Below are 14,550 nucleotides of genomic sequence, written 5' to 3' on the forward strand. Positions count from 1 at the left end.
CTTAGTATCGGTTATTTGGTATTTTTTTTATGCTGCGGCTCCCATCCATTAGTCAGATAATAGAAAGTCTAGTGTATGCCAGAGAGCTGTAATCCTAAAATAACTTACACTTAGAACAGTAATTCTTAGACAGAGCTCTTGGGGCCTCCCATTCGTGTTAAACTCAACTATTTCCTGTAGAGCAGCCTGGTAAAGTGAGGCATGGTGTTGCTAAGCGTCATCATTCAAATCCGATGTTAGGTCTGGGAGTAGAACCAGCAAGTTCTCCTAAACACCAACTCAAGCCAAGATTTCATATTCCTTCTCTTTCTTGTCTTGGAGTCAATCACACTAAAAAGTGGTTTAATGTGAGATGGTGACCTGGCTATTCCAAATGCTCACTTATTCCCCGGAAGCTTGAAACAAACGCACTCACTTTGGCCAGCTTAGTAGGCTCAGATATTTAATTTCAGAGTGGGTATTCTTGTATTGGTTTACTGATATGAACCTAATTCCTCTTCCTCCGCCCCCCAAAGTATAAGGCAAAGAGAAGACATTCATGATAGAATTGATGAGAATCATGACATAGATTTGAATCAGTTAACTACCGCTACCTAACAAACCATCCCAAAGCGGAATGGCTTAAAACAACAACTATTCATTTACTTCTTATAAGTCTATGGATTGATTGGGGCATTCCACTAAAATGACATGGGTGGCTGATCTTGACCGGTCTCACTCATTCATCTGTGGTCACTGGGGCCTGGCTGGTCTAAGATGGCCTCAGCTGGTATGATTCAGCTTTCCTCTGCAATCTCTCACATCCCTCCAGCAGGCTAACTCTGGAGTGTTCTCATAGTGGTGGCGGGGGGCCCATAAAAAGAGGAAATGGACAAAAGCAACTACATTTCCAGCCTATGTTTGTATCAAGTTTGCTACCATTCCATTAGCCAAAGCAAATCCAATGACCAAGCCCAGAGTCAGTGTGGGAAGACACCACCAAAGGGAGGAGTGAAACATGGGCCATCAATGTAGTCAGTCTACCACATAAAGCAAATCAAAAGATTTCTTAGCATAATTCTGGATGATTTTTGATCTGTTGGCAATGGGAGTTTGAAGTGTCCTAATTAGCAAGCTCCATGCACATTCTCTTTTGGAAGACTGCTCCAGTCAGCTTGTTTAGAGGGACATGAATTGTGCTCTCCTGTTCTGATACATGCACAGAAGACAGACTGTGTTTGAACAGCTGGAGGATATATTTTAAAAGGGATCTATGTCAAGCTTGGACAGGATGATTTCAAATGGGCCCGTGACCAACTGTGAGAGGTGTGGGTTTGTGTTAGCTCTAGAAACGTGATGAGCTGTTAAAAGGCCATTGTTCTAGCTGGTCGTTTGAGCCAGGTGCATGACTAATTTGTTCAACAAATGCTTCCAACCATGAGAAAGGCACAATGGTAAACATTGCAGGGAGATGTGAAAAATAAAAGTAATGAAGGATCATTGAGTACTGACTATGTGCCAGACCCTCTACTGAGGACTTTGTCTTACCTCCATTATCTCATTTGTGAGGTACATGTTATTTCCCTTATTTTATGGATGAGGAAATGAGGCCCAGAGAGGTCATGCATCTAGTGAGTAGCTGTGCTACTCTGATTGTAAAAATGGCTGCAGTTCCTTACTTTCTTCCTTTGCACTACGAGTCTGCAGCCTTTCTCATTGAGGGAGAGTCTATTTCCCCACCCCCTCGAATCTGAGTTGGCCTGTGATTTGCTTTGGCCAGAACAATGTGGTTAAAGGGTGAGTCAGTCCAGAGCCTAGACATCAAGGTAGCGTGCATGCATGCTTCTTTCTGCTCTTTCTTGAAACCTTGCCTCTGGGCTAGCCAGCTGGAGGAGGAAATTTCCTCCAGGATGGAGCAGAGGTAAGTCTCCTTGCTGAGCCCATCCTAGACCAGGCAACCCCCAGCTGACCTACTAAAGTGCCAATATATGAGCAAGCCCAGCTAAAAGTCACCCAAGCTCAGTCCGGAACAGCAAAATCACCAATCCTTCTGTAGACCTGTAAGACATAATAAATGGTGGTGGTTGTGAGCCACTAAGCTTCAAGGTGGTTTGTTACAGGGCAGGAGCTAACTGCTACAATAGCAGAGCTGGTATTTGAAGTCAGATCTGACTGATAACTAAGCCCTATAACTGAAAGAGAGGCTGGGAAACTGGTCTAGCCATGTTCTCAGGAGAAAGAGAAAATGGATTTGGTGAGTCTTTAGCTATTTTCTGCCACACATGCCCTCTGGTTTCACATCATTCATCCAACCTGAAACCATGATAATGGTGAGGAAAATCTTTAACACATTCAAGCGAAGGGATTACATGGTTATATTTGGGTGTTTGAAAGATCACTATGGAGGAGGTGTGATGGGTGGTTGGATTGGAGTGAGATAGAAGACAGGAGACAGTTTGTTTTGGCAAGGGATGGTAGGATAAGAAACTGTGGGATGGGGCAGGAAGATTAAAGAAGAAGGAACATATTCAGGAATTTAAGTAAGACTCACTAATTGACATTTGGTGGTGAAAAAGAGAGACATGTCTAGGATGGGTCTTAGATTTGGGCTTGGGCCCTTGGGAAAATGGTAGTATCTGATAAAGGAAACAGAGGAACAGTAAGCTTGGAGGGGGAGTTTGGTTTGGGGTCTATGAAGATTGAGGGACCTATGGGACATCTGGGTGGGACTGTGTAGGAGACAGTCAAATATGTCTTCAGCTTCAGAGGGAGTTGTGGGCTGAAGAGACAGCTGGTGTCGTCAGTGTGTGTACTGGTGATTGGAGTTACATTGTATCAGTCACACTTCTCAGTAGCAGACAACAGAATCTACTCTCACTAACTTAAGTAGAAAGGCCTTTTAAGAAAAACCAAAAATTTTTGAGATATTTTGGTGGTTCACAGAATCTCCAGAAGGTCTTGACAACTAGGTTTGGAGGTTACATAGCCAGGAATAACAGTAGCCAGGAGACACCATCCAGCTGTCCCACAGCTACTGCGTCGCACAACACAGCACCCACGACACAGAACACAGGACACTAGAACCTCTTCAAGAGCTGTCCTGATGAGCCAAGTGCTTGTGCCTCCAGCTCACCCAAAGAGTTGTTCACTTTCACCTCATTCAGGAAGAACCTAGACCACCTGAGAACCTTAGCCACAGGGGAATCTGGGAAATGTAGTTTTAGATTTCCATTTTCTGTAGTCCAAGGAAGTGGGCCTTAGTGTTGGAATGTGTATGGGTGAGCCAATGCATTGTACCCCCAACAGAAGCATGGAGGAAATCACATGGGAAATTCTACAGTGAGGAACAGAAGAAGAAACACTCTGAGGAGTAGCCAACAAAGTCCCCTTTTCACTTAAACTAGATTGACATGGGTTTCTGTCATTTGCAACCTAATGAGGCTTTACTAATAGGGTACCCACATTTTACGGAAATGCCATTCTTCATACCCAGTGTCATCCTGTCAATATGCCATGTGTTCCCTTACATGATTAACCACAGAGCCAAGGGAAGACTCTCTCTGAGCAGAGGCATCTAGACACTTGTCATTAAGCTCTAGGAGGCTTCTTGCCTATACACTTACAAACTCATGTAGTATTATACAGTTTGTTTATACACTTATACAGTCAAGCACAGGGCTTGAATTCCAAGAAGACCACTATAAAGTGACAATTGTGTTAAATCAATAAACTACTAGTTTGAAGTTTGAATACATGCACGGACGTGGCACAAGGGGTTTTATTCCTGGGCCTGGACAAAACAAAACAAAACAAAATGTGTTATAAAGGAAGCACAAGCTGTACTCTGGTGTTCATGAGTGATGTATATCACGTTTGAACGGCTGTGGTGGGTTTTCAATGTATTTTTAAATGACAGTTGAATCAATGTTTGTAGAACCTTTGGCATACCTCTACAAAACACCACAGTTATGCAGAACACAATTTAGACATGGATGGCCCACACTGAGCTTTTTCTAGCTTCATCAAAATGGACCAACTCCTTTGTTATGGGTTGAATTGTGTCCTCCAAAAGAAGGTATGTTGGAGTCCTACCCTCTAAAACCTCAGAATGTGAACTTATTTGGACATATGGTCTTTATCCAGGAAAACAAGTTAAAATAAAGTCATTAGAATGGAGCCTAGCCCCATATGACTGATGTCCTCATAAAAAGAGGAAATTTGGAGACAGAGACAGACATGCACAGAGAGGAGACAACGTGAAGACACAGAGGGAAAACTCCATGTGAAGACGGAGGATTGGAGTGATGGATACACAAGCCAAAGAACACCTGGGGCTACGGGAAGCTAGGAGAGAGGCATGGACCAGATTATCCCTTAGAGCTTTCAGCAGGAACAAAACCTGATGCCACCTTGGTTTGGGGCTTGGTGAGACTATAAATTGCTATTGTTTTAAGCCACCTGGTTTGTGGTACTTTGTTATGGCAGCCACAGGAAACTAATACACCCTTACTCATGAGAAGATCACAAACTTAGAAAGAATGAGACATTTTTATACCAGGCACAGGGTGGTTCAGTAGTAATGTATTTCTTTTTTTCATTTGTTTAATGGCAGGAAAAGAATCGCTGTTAAAGACCAGCATGCACGTTTCCTTCCTCTCCAAAGAGTAACGGTCCTGAATGCTGGACCTAGAAGCTTGTATTTCATCTAAGGAAAGGGTCCTGTAAAAAACTGGGTGTACCACAGCAGGTGGCTGCGTTTTATCACCAATGGCTGTAGGTGGTATCACTGTTGTTTATGCCACAGATGCCAACATCTCACATAATTTGTTGATTCCCTATTGTTGGTTTCTCTGGGTCATGGGAGTTGTCACCTGGCTTATGCTTTTCTTTTCATCATCATTACTGCCTCCCCTCTGTCATCCTTCCAACTCTAAATCAAAGGGAAGCATGTCTTCTCTCATCTGGGAAGTATTCCAGATGCGTATTATTAGGATGGAGGAGCACTTGACATTTCAGATCATCACGAGGGCCTCTGGATCAGATTCAGCTAAACTTTGGTACTTTAGGAGGACTGTGGGGGCAGATAAGCAAGTGAAATGGAGATTTAGCAAAGTTCACTGGCACCGTTGCCCTCAGAGTCATGCTGCTCCCCCAAGACCGGCACTCTGGCTCTCTCCCAGGATCCAGCACCTGGCTCAGCATGGCAGATCTGATTGTCGTTCTTTCTCCAGCATCTTCTGCCTTTGGAGAAATTGTGGCGTGGATTAAATCTCTGCCCCAGCACATATATACAACGGAATATAACTCAGCCATAGAAAGGAATGAAATTGAGTTATTTGTAATGAGGTGGACGGATCTAGAGTCTGTCATACAGAATGAAGTAAGTCAGAAGGAGAAAAACAAATACCATATGCTAACACAGCTATATGGAATCTAAAAAAATGGTACAGGGCTTCCCTGGTGGCGCATTGGTTGGGAGTCTGCCTGCCGATGCAGGGGACACAGGCTCGTGCCCCGGTCCGGGAAGATCCCACATGCCGCGGGGCAGCTGGACCCGTGAGCCATGGCCGCTGAGCCTGCGCGTCCGGAGCCTGTGCTCCACAACGGGAGAGGCCACAACAGTGAGAGGCCCGCATACCGCCCAAAAAAAAAAAAAAAAAAAAGGTACTGATGAACCTAGTGTCAGGGCAGGAATAAAGACGCAGACATAGAGAACGGACTTGAGGACACAGTGGGGGAAGGGGAAGCTGGGACGAAGTGAGAGAATGGCATGAACATATATACACTCCCAAATGTAAAATAGATAGCTAGTGGGAAGCAGCCGCATAGACAGGGAGATCAGCTCGGTGCTTTGTGATGACCTAGAGGGGTGGGATAGGGAGGGTGGGAGGGAGACACAAGAGGGAGGAGATATGGGGATATATGTATACTTACAGCTGATTCACTTTGTTGTACAGCAGAAACTAACACAACATTGTAAAGCAATTATACTCCAATAAAGATGAAAAAAAACAATCTCTGCCCCAGGACTTTTCCACCTCCCCTGACTGTCACCCCCTTCATCCACCATCAGGCTTCTGTCTCTTCTGTCTCTCAGTGAGCCTCCCTCAATCAGGCTTATCCCTTCCACCTTGTTTTCTGTATCCCCAGACGTATCCTCTCCCACCAAGCCTTGGGAAGGTTTTTCGTCTGTTATTACATTTGCATTTTGAAGGAGGGAAGGCTCCGGACAAATGGAAGTCTTCTAATAAGAGTTTGTTCCATGCTCACCTTGTGCTAAGCAGTGTGGTTGCCTATTCTTTCAAGTTCTGCAGAGCAGTGTGGAGAGAAGTGTGGAGGAAGAGCGTGTAGTGCTGGGGAAGAGAATAATGAGCCCTAGTCAGAGTAGCTGACGGGAGGGGAAAAGGATGCTGGCCAATACTCCCAAGAGGCATGAACCCAAGCAGTGTGGCATCATTAAGGTCTGTTGGAGGTAGAGATTTGGGGTTGAGAAATCTCATCCTGTTAAGTGACTGCCTTCTTTGTCTAACTGTAGGACAATCTTGTTTCTCTTGTGTCAACCGGTTTCCAGATTTTGTTGGAGTTATTCAAGCATAGCTTTTTTTCTTCCAGTTTTATTGAGATACAATGTATAAGTTGAAGGTGTACAGCATGATGATTTGACTTACATGAGTCATGAAATGATGACCCCAGTAAGTTTAGGAAACATTCATCATCTCATATAGATTAAATTTTTTTAAAAAAATTTATTTTCCTTGTGATGAGAAGTCCTAGGATTTACTAAGAGTTTACTGAATTACTTTCTTAGTAACTTACATATATAACATACAGCAGTGCTAATTATATTAATCATGCTATACATTACTTATTTATAACTGGAAGTTTGTTCCTTCTCACTGCCTTCATCCAATTCCCCTTCCCCACAACTCCTGCCTCTCGTAACTACAAATCTGATCTCTTTTTATGAGTTTGTTTTTGATGTATAATGGACCTATAACCCTATGTTAGTTCCTGGTATATAGAATAGTGAGTCAATATTTCTATACATCACAAAATGATCACCACAGTAAGTCTAGTTACCATCTGTCACCAGACAAAGGTTTTATATATTTATTGACTATATTCCCCACCCTGTACATTTCATACCTGTGACTCATTTATTTAGTAACTAGAAGTTTGTGCCTCTTTATCTCCCTCACCTATTCTCTCATCCCCCCCATCCCTCCATCCCCCCTCCCCTCTGGCAATCACCTGTTTCTTCTCTGTATCTATAACTCATTTCTGTTTTGTTGTGTTTGTTCATTTTGTTTTGTTTTAGATACCACATATAAGTGAAATCATACACTATTTGTCTTTCTCTCTGACTTATTTCACTTAGCATAGTACCCTCCAGGTCCATCCACATTGCTGCAAATGGCAAGATTTCATTCCTTTTTATGGCTGAGGAATATGCTATTGTGTGTGTGTGTGTGTGTGTGTGTGTGTGCGTGTGCGTGTGCGTGCATGTGTTTACCACATCTTTATCCATTTGTCTACTGATGGGCACATAGGTTGCTTCCATATTTTGGCTCTTGTAAATAATTCTGCAGTGAACTTAAGGGTGCAGATATCTTTTGGAATTAGTGTTTTTCTTTTCTTAGGGTAAATACCCAGGAGGGGAATTGCTAGATTGTATGGTAGCTCTATTTTTAATTTTTTGGGAAGCCTCCATACTGTTTTCCATGGTGGCTGCACCAATTTACATTCCCACCAACAGTGCATGAGGGTTCTCTTTTCTCCATATCCTCACCAAGACTTGTTATTCATTGTCTTTTTGACTCGAGCATAGCTTTATTTCAAGGGAGCGCAATTAAGCTGTTGGCACAGTTGGCTGGAAAATACATTTTGGCCAAGGAGGTCAGCCCTTCAATGAACGACCAATGATTTTTTTTTTACAGAAACTTTCTGTAGAAACAATGATTTCTTATAGAAGAAAAAGAATTTTTCTGAATTTTTTCCCTAATGGAATGTTTCTAATTCATTGATAAGGCTGTTCTTTATTCATCAGTATGGACAGATTTACTCTTCCAAAGCCAAGTGATGGGCATCATTTAGCATCACTGTACCTCTACCTTCTTCTCTGGGCTTCTGGGGACCTCACTCACACACCTAATTTTTACCCTACTTTTCTGACAGCTCCTTGTCTGTGCCCAAGCGTTCCTTAGGATTTAATCCCAGAAGCCCAAAGAGGAGAGGTTGGAGGGAAAAGTGGGCTTGTCCAAAGTGGGCCATCTAAACAAAACCAGAGAGTTATCTGTTAGGGATTTTCACTACAAAAATGACTCACAATAGAAAAAAAAAATCACCAAACATTTGAAAACCATCAACAAAATGAGACAGAACTTATAGAATTCCAGACTCCATAAACTGAAAACGTACATCTGAGAAAATAGTTAATGTAGACATTAGAACAGAATTTTAAAATAAGTAGAGTCAGTATCCTCAGAGAGATAACATGGAATGTTGCATCCAAGAAATCAGAACCAAGGTCCTTCATCTACCCGTTCATTGATGCTACCTGTATTGAGTGAGTTCCTACTCTATGTTAGGCACAGTGGAAGCACTAGGGAATCACAGCAAGAAATCTAAGGCTCGGGTCCTCATGGAGTTTAAAGTCCAGTTATGAGAGACAAAAAAATAACTAATGAAACAAGTAAGTATATATGTCAGGTCATGTGTGTTGTGGGGAGAAATAAGGTGGGGTAAGAGGTTTAGAAGGTACAGGAATGGGGAGGGGCTACTATTTATACAGGAGAATCAGAAAAGCCCTCAAAGAAGAGAGGGAACAGATGAGTCAAATGGGTATCAGGAGGAAGAACGTTCCAGACAGAAGGAACCACAAGTGCCAAGGCCCTGAGTCAGGAGGATGTCTAAACTCTTCAGGGAACAACCAGGAGACCTATATGGTTGCAGCAGGTTGAGCAAGGGTGAGAGCCTTAGACAATAAATCAGATGTGGGGCAGGGCAGATCACTTATGGATTTGAAGGACTCTGGCTTTTTCTCTGAGCAACAGGGGAAGCCATGGGGGGTTTGGGGCAAAGGGCTGGTAAGATTTGAGTAAACATTCTAAACGGAATACTTTGGACTGTCGTGGAGAGACTCGAGCATGGCAGATGAGGAATAGAAACGAGGCCACCAATTGGAGACTGTTTCAATAACCCAGGTAAGAAATAAAGTGACTTGGAACATTGCATCTTAAAAGTGGTAAGAAATGGTTAACATCTGAAGATCTTTTGTAGGGGTTGCCAACAAAATCTGTGGCCCTAGTGGGTGTGAAGTGAGGTAGAGAATAGTCAAGGGGCCTGGAAGAATAAAGATGACCATAGGGAGGGAGGGACAGAGGGTAAGGAGTGCATCATGGAAGATGGGACCAAGAGTTTGGTTTTGGACATGAATTTGAGTTGTCTAGGAGACCTCCATATGGACATGTTGAGTGGAAGACTGGAGTTCAGGAGAAAGAACCAGACTGGAGGCACACAGTCCTGAGACTGAGTGAGTTCATCTAGGCAGTTAGTATAAATGAGGAGAGAAGAGGTCCCAGGATTGCACCCTGGACAAGTCCAACCTTCAGAGGCTGGAGAGAGGAGGAGGAACAATGCAAAGTCTGAGGAGGAACAGCCAGTAAAGTTAAAGGAGAATCAAGGAGAGTGTTGGCCCATAAGTGAGGTGAAGAAAGCATTTAAAGAGGCTGGAAGTGATCCAGTGTGAGAAATTCTGGTGATAGATGAACTAGAATGGGACTCCAAATGATCACTGGGTGTGCCAACGTGGAGGTCATTGGAGACCCTGATAAGGGCAAATTTGGTGGAGTCTGGGGACAAAATCCCAGCTGGAGTGAGTTTGAGAAAGAATGGAGGAGGGGCATAGAGGTAAGGAGTAGAGGTGATTTCTTTGAGGAGTTTTACCAAGGAGGGGATAATTAGTGTAGTGGCCAGAGGAGACTATGGAGTCAAGATAAGTGGGCTTTTTGTTCATTTGTTTGTTTGTTTAAAAAAAAAAAAAAGGGGCGGGGGTATATTACATCTTGCTAATGAGAATAATCAAGTAGAAAAAGCAGGATTGACAATGCAGGAATGAGTCGGACTGTGGCAGCCGTGATGTCCCTGCGTAGGTTATCAAGGAGGAGGGAGAGTTTAAGAAAGAACGAATTAGGGATCTTAGAAATAAAAAAATACAAACATTCAGACCACCAGCACCAACTCATTTTCGGGGCAGATGGGAAGAATGAACAATTATGAAGAGCAAGCAGGAACGTCAGGCTGAGATTCTCCCAGAGTGCAGCATAAAGGAAGAAAGAGGCGAATCCTAAAAGCAACGTGAAGAGGTGTGGACCAGACGTAACAGGAGAAGCAGGAGAAAGAATGGGGGGGATGAAGGACAGTCAACATGTGAAGACTTAATAGCTGGAGTTTTCACAGAGCTGAATAAGGTCATGTGTCCTCAGACTGAACTGGCTCACTGGCTTCCTCCCAGAGTTGGATAATAGTAACAGTGGTAGAAGTAGTAGTAGTAGCAACAACTCATATGTTGAAATATTATAGTGACATTTCCGTTTTCAAGAATAAAGACAAAAATGGAAAAGCTACTAGAGAAAGGCTGGTATAACTCAGGTCACAAAGGGTCTTGGAGGTCAAGGAAGGAGTTTGAATTTTATTCCAAGAGTTAAATGGAAGTTACTGAAGGATTTGAAGAAGGGTGAGAGGATGGTGACAAAAATCTGATTTGTTACAAATATGTCTCTGGCTGCTAATGGGGAATAGATGGTGGAAAGGTTGGAGGGTTGGGGGTGATAGTGAAAGCGGGTAAGGAGCTACCAGAATCCTGCCATCAAAAATGAATGTTCGGTTTTCCCTGGTGGCTCAGTAGTTGAGAGTCCGCCTGCCGATGCGGGGGACACGGGTTCGTGCCCTGGTCCGGGAGGATCCCACATGCCGCGGAGTGGCTGGGCCCGCAAGCCATGGCCACTGAGCCTGCGCGTCTGGAGCCTGTGGTCCGCAACGGGAGAGGCCACAGCAGTGAGAGGCCTGCATACCGCCAAAAAAAAAAAAAAAAAAAAGAATGTTCAAACTGGGAGATCAGCTCGGTGCTTTGTGATCGCCTGGAGGGGTGGGATAGGGAGGGTGGGAGGGAGAGGCAAAAGGGAGGGGATATGGGAACATATGTATATGTATAACTGATTAAATTTGTTATAAAGCAAAAAATAAAAAATAAATAAAAAATAAAAATAAAAAAATAAAAAAACTGGATAGAGAAAAAAAAAAAAAAGAATATTCAAACTATTAGTATGAAAGCCAGCATTTATTGAGGGCTAGTGAAGTGCCCAGCACTAGTCTAAACAGTTCACATATGCTTGTTTTTTCAATCTTCCCTACCACCCTTCTATTATCTCCATTTGACAGATGAGGAAATTAGATCACACAGCCAGTACCAGAGCCCGTGCTTTTAATCAATACCCTGTAGGGCTTTGGACTAGAGTAGTAAGAACAGAAAGTAGAGACATTGGTGAGTTTGAGAAAGTTTGGAGACAGCATTGAAAGGCTGATGATGTGGGGTTAAGGGTAAGAAATGAATCAAGATGATTCCTGTATTTTTGCCTTGAGTAGTTAGTGGTCAAACATCCTTTCATGTTCCTGCTTAAAACTCTAATTGCTCCCCCACTGAAGTTAGAATAAATCTGCACTCTCCTCCCTGGCTTGTAAGTCTCTGCTGAAAACCCTGCCAAAAAGGTGACCAATGTTCACATCACCCAGGTTGGAAGGATTTCAAGGACACGGGACTTTGAGTTTTAAAACTGAGAAAGTCCCAGGCAAACCCAGATAAGTTGGTCACCCTCCTGCCTCTCTTCCGTCCACGTCCTGCCCAGCCACAATGGGCTTCATTTAGGTGGGTGGGCCTCTCCCACACGGGCCTTTGCACGTGTCACCCTGCCCTGCATACGAAGAGCTCTCTGCCGGGTACTCACACAGCAACTTCCTCTTGTCCTCTGCCTCAGCTAAAAAGTCACCCCTGAAAGGGGACTTCCTGACCATCCGATCTCATGTAGCCCACCACCAGCTATTCCTCCTACCCCCAGAACTTATCACAGATTCAGCAACCTTATTGAAGTCTCAATATTCCTGTGCTCCATAAGGGCAGAGCCTGTGTCTGTCTTGTTCACCCGTATAAAGCAGGTGCTTGGCATGTGGTTGAAGGGAGGCCTCTGAGGACTAAATAGGAGAACTTGACCATAAGTGGAACAAGAGACATTTTGTGGGGGTATGAGGAAAGATTTCCTTACTGGAAGCTCCTAGAAAAGGTTACCAGGAGAGCTTGCAGCAACACCACATTTAGAAATTAAGGCTTGTAATTATGTTCTTAGCATTTCTTCCCTCCACTCCTGCCCTCTGCCCAGCTTTAGTGCCAGTGAAGGAGAGAACTCAGAGTCCCACAAGGATCTTGGGCTTGGTGACAGGACAGAGTATAAATTCTGCATGCTGTTTACACCCAACATTTCCTTTTGCTTATCCCTGCTGAAGACAGCATGAGTGAGGTTGGGGGAAGCCACTGTTTGGAGTTACCTATGTGACTACTCTGTTCCATTCACATCACAGATAAAAGTGGGTAGTATTAATATACTGTTTCAGTTTTTTGGATACATGCATGTCCTACGTAGACTTGTCTTTGCACTATTTAACACTTAACTCTTGTTCACAAGAGTGAAAAAATTGGAAACCAAACACAAACCCAATAATATTTGATTGGGTAAATGAATTTTGGCTGATCCCTAGAATAGAATATTCTACAACCATTATACACAATTAGGTAGATCTATGTTTACTGACAAGAAAACGTGTCCATTATAAATTGGTAAGTAAAAAGAAAAAAAAAGTAAATACAAAGAAGTGTTCACAGGCACGATCTGTGAACAGCAAGATAACACTTTTCTATTCTTTATTTCATTTTCTTTTTCTGAATTTCTCCAGTGAGCATGTTATCATTTTCATAACCAGTAGGGGAAGGGTCTTCCCAATATGGAAAAACTGAAAACAAGTTTAAGAGAAAAAAATGTGTCTCATTATAATTCTACAATGTTAGTCTCCTAAGGATTCAGAGTGAGCCTGGTTCATCTGTGTATAAAAATATGCTGTATATATGTTCTTTGTAATACATTTCAGACCACATACATGTAAATGCAGAAAACACTTAAAATGTTTAATATGGTACATGCTTCATGACATAAGTATGTTTGTATACGTATATCTATATTATGTATAATTTATATAGTATATACAATGTTTACACATATATCTTGTCCTTTAGTCAGTATATTGTTTGGCTGAATTTATTTTTCTAAGGGAAATGCTTAATGCTTATCCGATTCAGGTAATCAATTCATATTCTAACCCTTCTTGTCACACCTGGGCTGGAAGTAAACGCCTGCCAATGGTCTTGCGTTGCTTGCTGAGACTTTTTTGAAAGATAATGCACCCAACTGGCTGGCTCACTCCACCAAGGACCAGGGAGCTCCTGGCAGGATCAGTAGTATTTGTTTCTCAAACACAAGCTTTCCTTAAGAATGCCCCCAACACACCTGCGCTTCTCTCATTTGATTGGTACGTGACCTCTCAACACAGTTAATCTGGAGAGGAAGGATGTATGTTGGGTTAGATAACGAATGATGAGCAAAGATAGCCTTTAGAGATCTGGTTTTGCATCTTGACTGATAATGCATTCCCGGCTCCCAAAGGCCTGTAATAGACATTTCTTTTGAGCCTTTTGTTTTTCAGGTAAAGCTCTGTTTTTTTCTCTTTCCCTTCCTTCCTCTTTCCCTCTCCATCTCTCCAACTCCAAGTCTTTCTTTCTTCCTCAAGTGAGTAAAGGGGAGTGCTTATCCGTTGATTTCAGCAGTTGAGGAATCTGTGTGAGCTGTTGATGGCACCCAGCTCTCTACTTCAGGGGCCTTGGAAAGTCCTAGCAATTCAGACAAGGCGGCTGGTTGGCATGGAGCCCTGGTTGCCCTGGAGCAGCTGGCAGAGCCTGGCAGCTATCCCGCAGGTCAGGCCACCCTCCCCTACCAACATCCCCACCTGGGCTGGCCTGGCCTGCTTCTGAAAGGGGCCTTTGTGTATGGGTCCCATGGACAAAGCCCCAGCATAAGTTTATTCCATAGTTAAATCCCTTTAGCAGCAACTCACTTGATCTAAGAAAGCCAAGTGAGATTCCTTGCCCTGGAACATTGTTCCTCTCTTATTTTACTTTATTTTATTTTCACAAATACAAAGAGCTTTCTAAATGCCAGGGTCTGTTCTAAGCACATTTATCTAATCCTCTTAAAAATCCAATGAGGTGAACACAGGCATACCTTAGAGATATTGCAGGTTCAGTTCCAGACTGCTCCAATAAAGTGAATATCACAATAAAGAAAGTCACATGAATTTTTTGGTTTCCCAGTGCATATAAAAATTATGTTTACACTGTAGTCTATTAAGTGTGAAAGAGTATTATATCTGAAAAAATGTACATACCTTAATTTGAAAATACTTTATTGCTAA

This window comes from Mesoplodon densirostris, chromosome 2 (assembly GCF_025265405.1).
Source record: "Mesoplodon densirostris isolate mMesDen1 chromosome 2, mMesDen1 primary haplotype, whole genome shotgun sequence".
NCBI lineage: Eukaryota > Metazoa > Chordata > Mammalia > Artiodactyla > Ziphiidae > Mesoplodon > Mesoplodon densirostris.